Source organism: Phalacrocorax carbo, chromosome 22 (assembly GCF_963921805.1).
Source record: "Phalacrocorax carbo chromosome 22, bPhaCar2.1, whole genome shotgun sequence".
Lineage (NCBI taxonomy): Eukaryota > Metazoa > Chordata > Aves > Suliformes > Phalacrocoracidae > Phalacrocorax > Phalacrocorax carbo.
In genome coordinates, this window is record NC_087534.1 from 4,833,276 (window position 1) to 4,848,015 (window position 14,740).

The following is a 14,740-nucleotide window of genomic DNA, read 5'->3' on the forward strand; positions in this document are numbered from 1 at the left end:
GTGAGGAAGGGGGGCGAGCCCGCAGCCAGAGATCAGGCAGCAGCATTGCACGGCTGCGCCGCTGGTTTTTGGCGGGGCTGGGGACGGGGGTGTGGGAACGGTGAAATGAAGCAGGGGTCTTGCCAATGTCACCGTGCAGCGGCTTGGAAAAACCTGATCAGCAGCAGACAGCTTGGAAAGGCGTTATCTTCACAGCTGTGAAGAGGAAGGAGTCTTGACAGGCATGAGCCATCAGGAGGTTTTTTTCTTTTTTTAATTGAAAATAATGGAATTTGGGGCATTTACTTTTTGAACTTGTTACCAGACAGATAAATTATCACATTTCTTTTTAAAAGCAGTGAAAATACACAGTTTAGGGAAAAGTTTACATTCAGTTCACCCCTGGAAGTTTATCCTCTTGTAACCCATACTTACTATTCAGTACAGCAAGGCTTCACCCTGTTTCAACCGGGCTACACAGGGAGCTGGTAAACCTGCCCCTCGCCCCAAACAGAACGAGGCTTTTAATCAAGCAGAAAGCGATGCTTTGGGAGGTAGAAGTCCTGGGTTTGATCCCCACTGTCACCAACCCGCCCGGGGATAACAGTGACAACTGTAGCTTGACCGAAGATCAGCGTTAGGTGGGCCTAAAGCTTGGGTCAAGCTCTCTCTCATTCAAACTTTATGTTTTCAAGCACAATCCTTAAAAAAAAAAAAGGAGGAAAAAAAAAAGGCAGGGAACTGGAGTGCCTGGCCTGCTCCACCCCACTTCCTGGATAAAGCTTGCCCTTCGCTGTGAATGCAAGCGGATTTTCAAAGTCACTCTATTGACATGCTGTCTGTGTTTTCAGTGGGTAGATGTTAGCTTTGGTTTGTTTTTAACTAAGTTTTGGATTAAACTCTGTATCGGATTCTATTACAAAAACCCACTCAAGGTCAATAAGGGGCAAATCAGAACTAAAAGTGTCGCAACGCAGCATTTCAAATTCCTGCAGTGTTTAGTAGCGACTGATTCTGCAGATGTTTAAAATGGGTGGAAAGCATAACTATTCCCCTTCCTCATGTGACCAAGCCTACAGACTTTAGTACTTCCCGTAAAGTAACATTTAGCACCAGGGAAGCACACGCACGCACACCCTGCTGGCTTCTCACATCTTTTAACTTTTCCACCTCACAAGTCTTGGGAAGGACACGCAAGAGTGAGGGTTACAGAGGGCTCAGGCAATTATGACCCTGTCTTATAACTTAATAAAACTTTTTCAGCATTATTCATTAGTATCATTTCATCTCCACTAACACCTGCAGTGCTGAAAGACGTAGACTTTAAGTGTTTTCCAGTGTCTTATCGAACGGGCCTACTGCTGGCATTAACACATCGTGCAGCCCCACTGGTGGTGTGATCTATGCAGAGGTGCCCAATTCTGCCATTGCTACCCATGAAAGTAAAACAGTAATGCCAAATGTGAAACTTTTGGCACGAAAAACCCAATATCTGACCACAGGAAGATCCCCGAGATCAAATAATAGCTAACAGGGAGGAGCTGCAATCTCTTACCTATCTCCAAAGGGCATATGCTGTTTGCATCTCAAAGGGGTAACCCCAACACAAACCTAAATGCTGGTGGGGTACAACCCTAAGGACATTCCCTAACAACTTACTTCATCTCTGGAAGAAATACAGTCTAGGGTCACTGGCAGGTCAGTGTGTTTGACCAAACTACTCGATCATATCCCGTTACACCCTTCCAAGTTTCCTTTCCAAGGGTGCCCAGGGATTTAATATTGGGGAAAAACATTTCCCAAAGCACGCTACAGCACCCACACAGACTCACCCCAAGTAGTTTTACATTTTGCGTGCCCACAGTTAATAGTCAAGGGGCTTACGCACATCCTAAAAGCGTAGCCAGACACACTGAAGGGTGCACCCGCTCGCAGGGTGGGAGGACAGCCAGGAGGGAGAAGTCGTTTTCACAGCAACGCTGCGTGAGTGCAATCGCCAGGGCTTGCACCAACAGGGGCAGCCAGCTCACACCCAAGTAGACTTTGTGCACAGACACACACACGTTTTCACAAGCACTGATGTCAAACCCAGACAGCAAAGACTGCGACCCGCCTGGAAAGGGAGAGACACCCCCTCCCTTTCCCCAGCACAGTACGACTGCCTCTCCCTTCGGGGGCACCCTGCAGCACCCCCGCCTCCTCCCCAGCCCCCCCAAGCCATTCCCCACTCAGTCAGACCTCTGTAACGGCCCCAGGACAGCAGGCACCGGCGAGGCCTAGGGAGAGCCCAGCAGACCGGCATTTCCTTAACCCAGCACCGGGCTCTCCCTCCCCGGGCAGGCCAGTCCTCCCCTCACACCCCAGGCCCCTCCGGCCAGCCCAGCCACGGCCCAGGGCACACACCCTGCAAGCCAGCCACGGCACCTGGGAGGGGCTGGGCAAGTGTCAGCCCAGGGAGGAAACCCTTTCCTCCTCCCCGACCCCAGGCCGGGGCCAGGCTCGCCCCCACCCCGCCGGCCCGGGGGCACCAGGGGCCGCACCAATCCGGATCACTATGTGGCAGGAAACAGTATTCGCCTCACCCTACAGCTCACTATTTTGCAAGGGCCTAGAGGCCCACCCCAGCGCCTCCGCGTCCCTCCTCCGAGAAGAGGCGGCCCAGGAGGCCCGAGGAGTCGCCGCTCGCCCCTCTCGTACTCACCCCTCTCCGCGGCTGTCCCCTCCGGCCCCCTCGGCTCGCTACCACCAGGGCGGGCCAGCCCGGCCGTCCGCCATTCCACAACTCCCCCTCCCTGCCCTGACTGAGCCTCGCCCCGCCTCCTCCCGGCCGCCGGTCCGCTGCGCCATTGGCTCGCCGGCCAACAATACTGCCACGCTACTGGCCAAGCCTGGATGTCTATCAAAGCCGCTCTGCGCCACTTGCGTACGAAACTGGAGCAGCAGAAGAACCCCACCCAAGCCGGCCGCGCAAAGAGAGTAAACAGGGAGGAACGTACCATCGGGGAGGCTAGACGGGGGGGATCCCTGTGCGGCTTTGGGACAGACTCCCGGGGCAGAGAGAAGAATCGCGACAGCACGCTCATTCCACGACATACCCGAAATATGCTTCTGTGTTTGTGAGTGCCTGAGCTCCGTATTCTTCCAGGAGGAAAGGGGCCTCTGTCTCTTCCTCCCCCCCTCCGGAGAGCTCCCCTTTGGTGTTGCCTTTCGCCTCTATGGTCTCACGCCCTGGGAGGAAAGTTCCACCTGGGGGAGCGGGGGTGTCACTCCAGGGCGGGGCGGGGGGGGTCAAGGCTGGCCGGGGGTCAGGATTTTGGGGTCAGGGCTGGGAGCTATGGGGCAGGGATTGGGGGCCAGGACTGTGGGGCGGGGGTTAGGGGACGGGGCTGGGGGGACAGGACTGGGTGGGTGGAAGGGGTGGAGGGATGGGGGGCTTGGGGGAGAGGTTGGGGGGGTGGCAGGGGGTGCAGGTGACAGGGATGGCGCTGGGCTGGTGAGTGGAACCATAGCCTGACACCTCCGTGTCCTCCTGCCACAAACCCAGAGGGGCCCCATCCGCCTCCAGCCCCCAAAACAGGGCGGGGGGTTCCCAGTACAGGGGTACCCGGCACTGGGGGCACGGAGACGCCGGCCGCTCTCCTCACTAGCCGCGCAGGGGTGATGGCCGCTGGAAGCTGGTGGGTGACGCTGATTTTGGCTCCCGCCTGGGTTTCTCCCCACGGCCCGACGAGGCGGGGAGCGAAGTTGAAGCGTAAACAAGTCTGGTTTAATGAGCGGGGCTGGCAGTGTCGGTATGGGGGGGACACAGGACGGGTCCTGCGGAGCGGACGCTGCCGCGCATCCAGGTCCCACAAGGACATGACGCCATCTGGGTCCCACAAGGACATCGCACCGTGGTTGCGGCAGGTCACGCCGGGATGGGCAGCTCAGCCCAGTCCTCGGCCGAGCCGGGGCGATGCTAATGCTCCCCATAGAAACTGTGGGAGCAAAGACTTGATCAAAAATTACCAGCCCACAACACACCGCATTTCTGCCTGCGCACCTGGATATTAAATCTTTCTTCCTCTGACTATCAACGTTAAGCGCCGGGTTCATTTATGCCTGCAGAAGGGGGAAGAGGGAGCGGGTGGGAGCAGGATGAAGGGTGAAGCCACCTCTCTCTTCCATGCTCAGAGTGTTCCTTGTGCTCTAAATCGAACCGTGGGGAGTAAATGACCATCACTCCTGACCAAATCCATGTCAGTGCTGCTGGGAGCCATGGCAGCAGCCAGCGAGGGCACCCCAGCCACAGGCAGAGCCGGCAGCCCCAACTGGGGCAGCCTGGGGTCACTCCAGTGTGTGCTGTGCCTGCCTGTTTTGACCACAACCCCTGGCCGCCCTGCGCTGTGGCACAGCCCTTGCCTGCTCGGGGGTGTCTCCACCACTGCCACTATCTCCTTTGGCTCCTCCTGGGCAAGACCGGCACATGCATGTGTTGCAAACAGCCATTTCTTGCCCATTTTGCATCACTCCTCCCCACGCACAGCTGCCTTGGTGCAATGCTCAGCACCTCCCAGTGTCACCAGCACCCACCAGTCCCCTGCACCCCCTGTATCCCACTGCAGGAGCCAGGCAAGGGCCAAGGTGCTGATGGAGGCCACTCGGCTCCAGGTTTTCCAGGCTGCCAGTGAGCCATTCCCTTGAAGAAGATCTGCTTCTATCTCAAGGTGTCACATCCTCAAGGGAACCACCTAATCTGTATCTGCACTGCAACCTTTATCTCTCCCAGGCTGTGTGAGAGGCTCTGTTTATAGCTGCCAAATAATACCCGCTAAATTGCAAGATCCAACCCCACCACCACCACCAGTACCCCCTGACACTTGTTTCTCTGCAAGAGGGATGCTCTCGCCTGCCAGGTGCCTCCCTGCATTTTGCTGGAGTTAAATGATGCTTGGGGTGACGGGGAAGGATAGCTGGGCTGCTCTGGCCTCCCTGGTGAGCTCCAGCCTCATCCAAGCGCTTGATAACCCCAGACAGACCCTGGCACAAATTGCTGTCGCCTCTGGCTTTGTTCCAGCTCTGCTTCCCTCAGCCTGGGCTTTGCTTCTGCCAAAAACAAGGTGGGACCCAGCGTGTTCAGCCTCATCCTTCCTCTGCATGACCCAGGAATGGAGGAGCAGACACCCTCCACGGGAGGGAGGAGGTGACAACTTATCGCAGCCTGTGTGCCGCCCCAGCCTTGCACAAGGCCACGGCCACGTCCGCGCCTGGGGATGGCGGCCAAGCGGCTCTCTGGAGTCACCCACAATCTGCTGGGGAGCCGTGGGTGCCCCTTCCCTGGCCGACTGCCCCTGTCCCGGCCCTGCCATCCTGCTCCCCACAGCGTCTCACAAAATGGTCAAGGAGCCCCCGCAGCGTGCAGCAGCATGGCACGGGGGCCAGTGTGAGGGTAGAATGGCTCCAGCTGCATCCCTGCTCCCTGCGGGAAAGGAGACAGGGCTGTTGGCAGCGGAGCTGCGAGGGTGCTCCAGAAATGCGCACCCAGCAGCGTGTTCCAGGCTTCTCCCGCATCCCTGATTCCCATGGACCGTGACACCCCAGCATCAATCTGGGCCGCAGCCGCGAGCTGGGGTGCCTGGGCATGGGGCAGGTGGGATGCACAGGGCGCGTGGAGCACCTGGATGTAGTCAGGGAGTGTGGGATGTCTGGGATGCCCAGGGTGCCCAGGGTGCACGGGATGCACGGTGCACACGGGATGCAATGGGGCACATGGGACGGACGGGGTGCCTGGGATGCACAGGACAGATGGGGTACCCAGGGTGTATGTGATGCATGGGGTACCTGGGGCGCAGTGAGGCACACGGGGTGCACAGGGTGCCCGGGGTGTGTGGGGTGCCCGGGGCACCCGCTGCCCGCCGGGTCCCCGAGCCAGCGTGGCAGCGGGCAGTTGCTGCGCCACTGACATTTACTAATCAGCTCTAACCTCAGCTGCACACCCGCTCCGTCTCGCTTGCTGTCTTGTCTCCATGGAGACTCCGCAACCTTTGCTCACTCGTTAATGGTATCTCAGCAAACGAAACTCCAACGCCACCCAGCCTTCCCCTCCCGGCCCCGGGAGAAATCCTCGCCTCTCACCTCCATACCCGTCCCCTCCCGCCGATGGGGATAAAAGGCATGAGTCCTTGTTAACGAAGGACCCAGCCACGCTGGGCTGAGCCAGGGGCAAGTTCTGACGGTGGTGCGGGGAGGAGGGAGAACCGCCATCCTCCTCGCCGCCAAAAACACAAGGCCGGGGGATTTTATTGCTGCGGCAGCAAGGACAGGCTCCGGCCATGCGGGATGCCGGCCAGCAGCCCCTTCCTGACTGATTTATTGAGCCACGGGGCTCGGGACAAGCCATTGTGCCCAGGGTTGTGTGTGCCCCCATCCCAAACCCACCCCTGCCTGGCGGTCAGCACTCGCTGAAGCCACTGGCACCCAAAAATCATCCAAAGGCAGCTGTGGCTGCTGGGAGCATGCTCCGTCCCCGGTGTCCTGCTCTCGCCGATTCTGTTTTCAAATTAACATGGGAAAGATGCCCATTACCTGCTTTCAGATAATGACTATGATTAGGCAGAGCTCTGCTGCCAGCGGAGATCTGAAGGATTTCTGTGCACTCCAGCAGCGCTTGCCGGTGCAAAAACAAGAGCAATAAAGTGTAAATAAAAGACTAAAGAAAATAGCGCGGTCCATCAGCGGAAAGAGTGCGTGGAAGCAGCTCTAATGACGGGCTTTCTGTGGTGGTGGTGGTGGCTTCAGCCTCCCTACAGGCAAGGCAAAATTGGAGAGGGGCTGCCCCATGACTGCACCCCACGTTTGAACCTGGCTAGGCCTCCACTTGCTGGAAACTGGGGGTTTTGAAAGAAAAATTCAAGAAGCGCACTTGTAAGCTGCAGTGTAATGAGTGAGGCTGTCCTTGGGGGACTCCCGGTCCAGCAGACAGAGCTGGGGGCTTAAGGAGGGGTGGAAAAAAATAGCCTTATCTCCTGAGATGGCTGCACTGGCTCCTGGCACAGCCAGCGTGGTCCCACACCTCCTCTGCTCCGTGGTGTGACTACCCTGCCCTGGCACCTGTGGAGCCAGCAGGGAGCAGGGCAGAGGTGGCCCCTCTGTGCTGGCTGTCCTGGAGTATTTCCACCCCCAGCCCACCAAAGCCCTCCGGAGCCCACCGTGCAGGCAGGGGATGCTCACAGCCCCGTGGAGCTCGGGATGGGCAGGGAGTGGCACAGGACCCGCAGTGCCCACAGGTACCAGCCGTCTGCCCCTGACAGGCACACGAGGGGATCGGATGGGGCACACGACCCTGCTGCAAGGGGGAACCCCAAAACTTTGCCATGCATGGGTACCCGGCTCTCTGGACCCTCCTCATCCTCCTGCTCCCCTGCCAGCCCTTACTGGGAGCAGGCACGGGGGCGGCAGAGCCCAAGCTGACTTGCAGGGTCTCCCCTGCCTCCTCACATGCCAGCATCCCCAAAGCACCCCGGCTCAGCCCAGCCTCCATCCCCTGCCCCCCATGACATGTTGCCCCGTGACATGTCAGCCCATGACACATCAGCCCGTGGCACATCACCCCACCGAGCCACCCATCTTCCCCAGCGGCCCCGGCCGGGGTGGCCCCCCTGAGTCAGAGCCAGGCAGGCCTGAGCTGGCAGCAGCATCACTCACCGCCTGCCGCGCAGCGACTGCAGGAGGAGGGCGAAAGCAGCAGACAAGGGGGAGGCAGGGCAGCCAACGTGTCCCAGCACTGCGGCGGGGAGAGATTTGCCTGGTGTGAGCCCCGGGGCACCGGTCTTGGGTCCCTCCAGGAGCTCCATTTCTCACCCTGTGACTCAGGGCTGGGAGCTGGTTACTTGAGGAGGGATCACAGCCAAGTTTGTCCCCATCTTCCAGAGATGCTGGGGTGTCGCTGGGAGCGCTTACCCTCATCGCGATGCCAGGGGAGGCACAAAACCGCTGCCAGTGCTGCCAAGCTGAGCTCCTGCTCCCCCCAAACCTGCCAAGATTTCCCCACCGTGGCCAGGGGAGATGGAAAACCATGGCCACGGCCATGAGCTCGCCCTCGCCAGCAGCCTTCGAGGCGGCTCTCACCATCCCCAGGGCACAGCATCACTCCCAGCTTGCCCTGTGCCAAACCACGGGGCTGGTCCCCTCAGGGCCAGGGTGCCACCACGCCCGGCTGAGGGTGACGGTCCCCATGGTCCCAGGGGAGGCTGGAAGAGGAGCCACCGTTTCCTCTGCCAACCTCTCTGGGCAGTAACCGTTGCCTCCAAAATCTGGTCCCACATGTGGCTCGCAGGCAAGGTGGCTCCCCAGGGACCCAGCGGCCTCGTGTCACCCCGCTGGGTTCCCACTGCCAGTGGGTTGGGCACTGGGCAGCCCCCCGGACCCCCATCCTGGGCAGGGGCTGCCGCAGTCCCAGTGCCCACAGAAGCCATCCCAGCCCGGCTGGGCGGAGGCAGGGAGCTAATCTCTGCTCCGATTAGGCAGAGTTCCCAGCAATGGAGGTTTCTTCTTTTTTCTCCCCCCTCAGTGATAACAAATAATAATATAATCCCCTTAATCCCTCCCCGAGGAGCTGGTGCGCATACCCGGCCGGGAAGCACCACACTTCTGCCGCTGCTGATAACTCACACCGCCAGGGCCCTTGGAAAAACAAACGCTTTGGCTCATGCTTTGCCCCCCAAAACCCCACGTGCTGGCCCCTGGCTCCTTCCACCCCAGCACCCCCAGACCCCCACCCAGTCCCGGTGCCAGCCTGGGAGGAACCAGCATCGCTCCTGGCTCCTTCCCACAGGGCAAAGCCACCATGGCCCCACAGAGCCCCCAGCTGGGGAGGGGGCCCATCCAGGACCCCCACTCTGCTCCCCCAGGCTCCTGCTCCCTTTGCAGCAGGGACATGGCAAAGCCCCTGGAAGCTGAGCCCCCCCAGGGTGCCATCCCCTTGCACCTTTCTGGTCCCCAAGGTGTTTGGGGGGATCCCCCGGGTGCCCCCACGCCAGGGGGGTCCAGGGCCCCCCTGACACGCCCCAGCTGTGCCCCAGCGCTTTGGTTTAGGAGTGTCGGTGTGGAAAGCATCGCCTCTCGCCCCAGCCAGGGCCCCGCCGGCGGCTGCACAAGACCCAGGCGTGCTGGCATGGCTCCTACACCCCCCACCCCATCACTGGGTGCCAGGAAGGAACCCAGGCGTCCGGCTGCCAAATCCCCCTCCCTTCATGAGGAGCCCAGCCTGCCCTTTCCCCACGAGGTGGGCACGCAGCCCACCCCCCAGAGCCGGCTCCCCCCCGCCGTCATCAGCCAGCAAATATTAATAACAACCCCTGCAATAGCCTTTGCTTTTATTCCCTCGCTTTCCTGGCCCCCGCTCTGCTGATCTCAGCTCCTCCAGCTCCAAAACGCCTTTTAAAATTACTGGAGAGTGGAGACCTCTGCAAATGCTCTGCCCCCGGCCACCCCTGCCTCCCCCTCCACGCCAGCACCCACACCGGGGATGGCAGCACCCATGTGCCGTGCAGGGAGCAGGGTGCCACCCGCCCCCGTTATTTAAAAGGCGCCAGGCTGGGCTTGATTAAAACCAAGTAAAAGCCAGAGCCAGGGCAGAGAGGGGGATTAGATCGCTCGGGGGAATGTTAATGGACTCCAGAGCTTTCTGCCTGGCCGGCGGCTGGGCCGCATCCAGCCCGGGGTGGCTGGGGACGGGCAGGCGCAGCCCTGCGGCGGGTGCGATGAGTGCGCCAGGGCTCAGCTGGACCCCAGAGCGGGGAGCGCACGGGGAGCCCGAGCGGCTGCTGGCGGAGCGGAAGGAGGATTGGGGGGAGGGGGTGGACACGGTGGGGGGGTGGTGGTGGAAATATCTTCCAAGGGCCTGGCCCTTCCTCTGGGAAAAGCAGGGGTGGTCTGGTCCTCCAGCTGGGCTCCGCGCCGCCCCCGCTGCCGGCGCAGGAGGCCGTTCCTGCGGCAGGGACGTGGCATGGCACGGGCTGCCTGCGGCGCGATGGTCCTGGGGAGCACCGCCATCGCCCCGCGCCCCCTCCCTGGCTGTCCTGGGGGGGCAGCAGCCATCGGGGACATGGAGGGCTTCAAAAGGGCTTATGGGGCTCTTCGGCGGGGCACTCCTTGGAGGGAAGGGTGCCGGTGTTGGGGTGGGGTGCCGGTGGCCCCCCGGCACGAGATGCTCCCCACCCCAGCTGCCAGATGCACTGGATTGCAGGTCTGACGTGGGAAATCGCCTCCCTTCCTCGTTAGCTTGTGATTAGCATGTCAAGTGGTTGAAGTTGGTGGGTATAAAGGATGCGAGCTAAGAATAATGGCTTCAATTTTCTTCACGGCACAGCCATTAATTTGAAGGAGAAGGGGGTGTCCAAACCTCCCGGGCAGCTCCAGGTGGCTCCACTGGCCCCAGCCCTGCGGGGTGAAGGCAGGGTCCCACCACTGCCCCCCCAGGGCCAGACCCCAGGGCTGGGGTGGGTGATGCGGCCCTTGCCCCGCTCCAGGTGCCGGTGGGCAGTGCCTGAGCCGGGTGCCGGTCCTCGGGTGAGCTCGGCATGGGCATGGGCATCCCATGTGTGTGCTTCCCCGTGCCAGGGTGATGGTGAAGCCTGGACTGGGTGTGCAACATGTGTGCATGCATGCACACCATCCTCTGCCCCGGCACATCGCCCCTCACCTCCTCGGGAACAGGGCATTTCCCCAGCCTTGCCCCCCAGATCCGTCCCCATGCGGTGGGCAGGAGGGGAGGGCAAATTCCTGCCTTGTTTCCAAGGGGATGGAAAAAGTCGAAATGGCGGCAAAGCTGCCTTCCACCAGCACATGCCAAATCCTGGCAGCAGCGCAACGAGCTTCCTTACAGCCACGCTCCCCGTGGCACATGCGGGCAAAGCTCCGGCACTCGCCACAGCGCAGCAGCTCCGGGGTCAGCCCTGGACCCCTCTGCCGGCACCTGGGACATGGAGCATCCCTCGTCCCGCTGTCCCACGGCACCCCCGGGCTCCGAGCACCAACACCTGCACCGTTAGCACGATGAGAGGCCAGAAACCTCCTCCCAGCAGAGCTGATTAATTAAAATCATAATTTCCATGCCGAGGAGGCGGCGTGGCCGAGCAGGTACAGCCAGGTGCCCGGGGACCAGGCTTTCCTCTCCCCGCTATCCCACGTCACCCTGGGCGCTGCGTGGCACTGCCACCACGCCAGGCTCCCCCCGAGCATCCCCGCAAGCAGATCCCAGAAACCTTCGACAAACACATGCCGTGCAAATAAAGAAGTAGCAAACCAACCGCTTCCCCACCTAATTTTGATGTCTTTTCTCCTTTTTTTCCCACCTCCCAGAGCAGCCTCCGCTGGCAAAACCCAGGTGAGGGCTGGGTGCGGAGACGGGCGACGCTGGGCTATGCTGATAAACCCCCAGCAATCAGCCCAATCACAGGGCTTTTCAGCCTCAGAAACGGCGCACGCTGCTTGATAGATTTAATTGAGTCTTAAAAAGAAAAAAAAAAAACCATAAAATAAAATAAATAAAATCAAGCTGTGCTCCAAGCAGCCGGCCGTACCCGATGAAGCTGTGGCCGTGCCAGGCGATGCCTCCTGGCGGGATTTACCTCCTGGGGGATTTCTCTCCCAGCTCACCCCAGTGCCGCCATCGGTCTCGCGTTTGTTTGCACCCACCTTACCAGGGTGTTCATCAGGCCACAGTGGATTTCGTCCTCCTTTGCTGCTGCTTTTTGTGACCTGAAATGAAAGAGAATAAAAAAATGAGGGGAAAAGAGCAAATCTGATGCTTGTGGGAAGCATCGCATTAGAGCCAAGGTGGGAATGGTCATGCATCCCCAAAAGACACCCCTGTCCCCCCAGGAATGGCCGTGCGGGAGCTGGCGGGGGGGATCAGTGCCTGCGGGATGGGTGCAGGATGCGGCACAGCCACGGCGAGGGCAGAGCAGCCAGGAAGGCTGTTCTCCCCCCACCTCCCCGTGCCTCAGTTTCCCTGTTGAGCAAGGTCACGGTGGGGGATGTTCGGTGAGAGCACAGCTTTGGGGTGTCGTACCCCCCTCCCCCGAGGGGTCTCCGTTCACAGCACCCTGCCTGCACCGTGTGCGAGGCCCCTGGGAAGGGGTCCTCCAACCCCTGTCGCCTCCCCACCAGCACCCTCCCAGTGCCGCAGCTGCCCTGGGGTGGGGGGCACCCACCAGCTGTGCCTGGGGGGGAGCAGCACCCCCAAGGTCAGCACCACCTGTGGGGCTCCTGGATGAGGCCACCGGGTGCCCCACAGGAGCCAGCCCACGGGGAGCAGACAGAGCTCGCTGGCTGAAGCTCATGTGAGGCATTAGGGGTGCAAGTGCCCCCCACCCCCAAACCACTCAGCACCAGGGTGCTCAGAGCAAGTGTGGCTGGTCCCCAGGCACCCGTGGGACCCCAGGGCGGAGAGGCAGCATCCTCTGCAGGGCCCCCCACCCTGGCAGAGCCCCCCAGCCCTCCCCACCACCTCCATCAGCTTACCTGAGGACCCTGCCTGATGTGGGGGGCACCCGGGGGGCCACAGCAGAGCAATGCCCCCCCAGTTTAGCCCCTGAGGAGATGTTGTTGCACTGGGGGACCCATCGTACCCCCAGCACGGACACCCCATGCTGCACAGGCACACTGCAAAATGCCCCCAGCCAGATTTGGGGAGGGTCTGTGACCCACCGGTGCCTGGAGTCCCCCCAGACTCCCCCCCTGCAGCGCTTGGGGACACTTGCAGGGCCCTGGGGTGGGGGGGGGGGAATGGAAATACAGCCCCCTCCAAATGCCCAACAGCCTTCACCTGGGACACAGGGACTGGCAGCTGCCCCCCTCTCCCTCCCGGCACCCGCGGGGCGTGGGGGGGGGTCCCGTGAGCCGGGCTCCCTGCCTAGCTGGGGGCTCAGGGTGCCCCTCACACCCTATAGCGGGGAGGTGGGTGGGTGGGGCACACTGAACCAGGCTCCCTTGGTGCCACCCAGCTGCATGTCCCAGAGGGGGGGCTTTGCTGGTCCTCCAGCCTAGGAAAAGGGGGGGGGGATCCCCCAGCATTCCCCCCCCAAGCTCTCCCCACACAGCACCGACATCTTCCCAGGCTGCGGCGGCGCTGGCAGCCCGGCTCCCCCCGCTCCCCCCCCCCGGCCATCAGTATGCACCGTGTGTTCTTCTCCATAGCAACCTCCTGCCTCCCCCCCCGGCCCCCCCAGCGCTGCACAAGCACTTCGCTGCAGCAGCCCTGACCCCGCCGGGATCGCTAACCTCTCCCACCCACAGGTAGCTGGTGTGTGTCCCCCCCCCCACCCCGATCCCCCCCTTCTCCTCGCCCAGAGGATGCTGCAGCCTTCATCTTCCCAGTCCTGGAAGTTGGTGGATTTTTTTTAATTTTTTTTTTTTTTTTGCTTATTTTTCTCCCTTTTCCTTCTTTATGGTGTTGGCGCTTTTCCCATCCATCACCGTGAAGCTGCCTGCAGCCCCGCGTGTCCCCCCCCCGCCCCAGCGCTGCCATCCAGGGTGTCCCATGGGTGCCAGGGAGGGGTGGGCACCCATCCTGCCCAGCAAAGGACACCCCCATCCCCCCCCCCCAACCCCAGCAACAACTCGTGCACCCGCAGCCCTGAGCACGAGGTGATCGGGGAGGGCAGCGGGTCCCCGGCGTGCTCTGGGTGCCACCGGCCACCCCGGCAATGTCCCCCGGGGGACCCCCGTTGGCACCCCATCTCGGGGGGAGCAGCAGCACGCCACCCCCCCGCCCCCAGTGCCATACCACATCCCGATTTGCACCAAAATTCAGCTTTCTCACTGCAATTCCCACCTTAGGCCAGATCCTGGCATCCCCCCAAATCTAGGGGGGGGGGTGTCAGCCCCTCTCCAGCCCCCCCCAGCACAGCCAGGCCGAGCCACCCCCAAAGAGAAGCAAGAAGGCAGCGGGCATCGCTCAATATATAGGTTTTTTTTTTAATATAAAAAAAGTGCCTATTAAAAATTCCTTCCTAAATAACACAAAAAGACCAGTCATGGGGAAGAGCGGGGGCTGGGGGGGGCCGGGCGCGGGGGGCTCGCCTGGGGGGGGCTCGCCGGGGGGGGGCCACTCCGGCCGGGGCAGCACAAGCACTGCGCAGGTCAGCTGGGGGGGCAGCGCGGGGGGGTGGGAAGGGGGGGCTATTTTGACCAGGTGGGGTTTTTTTCCCTTTTATTTTTGCATTTTGCTTTTTTTATTTTTTAATTTCAGGGTGGTTTTTCCTTTTTTTAGTTTTTTTTTTCTTTTTTTTTTCTTTTTTCCTCCACAATCCACAAAGCTGTACAGAAGTTGCCAAACCCTGGGGGGGGATGACAGGGGACACGGGCTGGTGGGGGGTAGGAGAGGACCCCAACACCCCCCCAGCACCCACGTGTGCACCCACACCCTGAGCTCATCGCCACCACTGCGCCGGGGGCCACGGGAAAGCCGGTGGCCCCCCCTTTGCCGTAGCCCGCCCCCCCGCCCCCCCCGGCTCCCCCTCCCCACCAAGAGGGTGTGTGATTGATTTCTCCTCCTTTTTTTTTCTTTTTAATTTTTTTTTAGTTGTTTTTTTTAAACTCCTTTTTTTTTTTTATACAAATTTGGATCTTTGGGTGTGTACTGCCAAAAAAAACCCGCCTCGTTCTCCTTAATAATAATAAAAATAAAACTCAAATCATCATCATCGTCATTAAAAAAAGGCAACGGAAACCCAAGGAACCCATGCGGAAGTTGCACACCACAAAACCACAGCAGATG

At 60.6% G+C, this 14,740-nt stretch overlaps 1 protein-coding gene across 1 annotated transcript in view; it reads right to left on the bottom strand.

The window, feature by feature from the left end:
- The window catches only part of WASF2 (WASP family member 2), a 32,668-nt gene extending 29,857 nt beyond the window's left edge, over window positions 1-2,811 (bottom strand). Inside the window, exon 1 of the mRNA XM_064471423.1 lies at window positions 2,681-2,811. The gene's annotated coding sequence lies outside the window, so the exon portion shown is untranslated. The remainder of the gene's footprint in view (window positions 1-2,680) is intronic.
- Window positions 2,812-14,740: the final 11,929 nt, after the last annotated feature.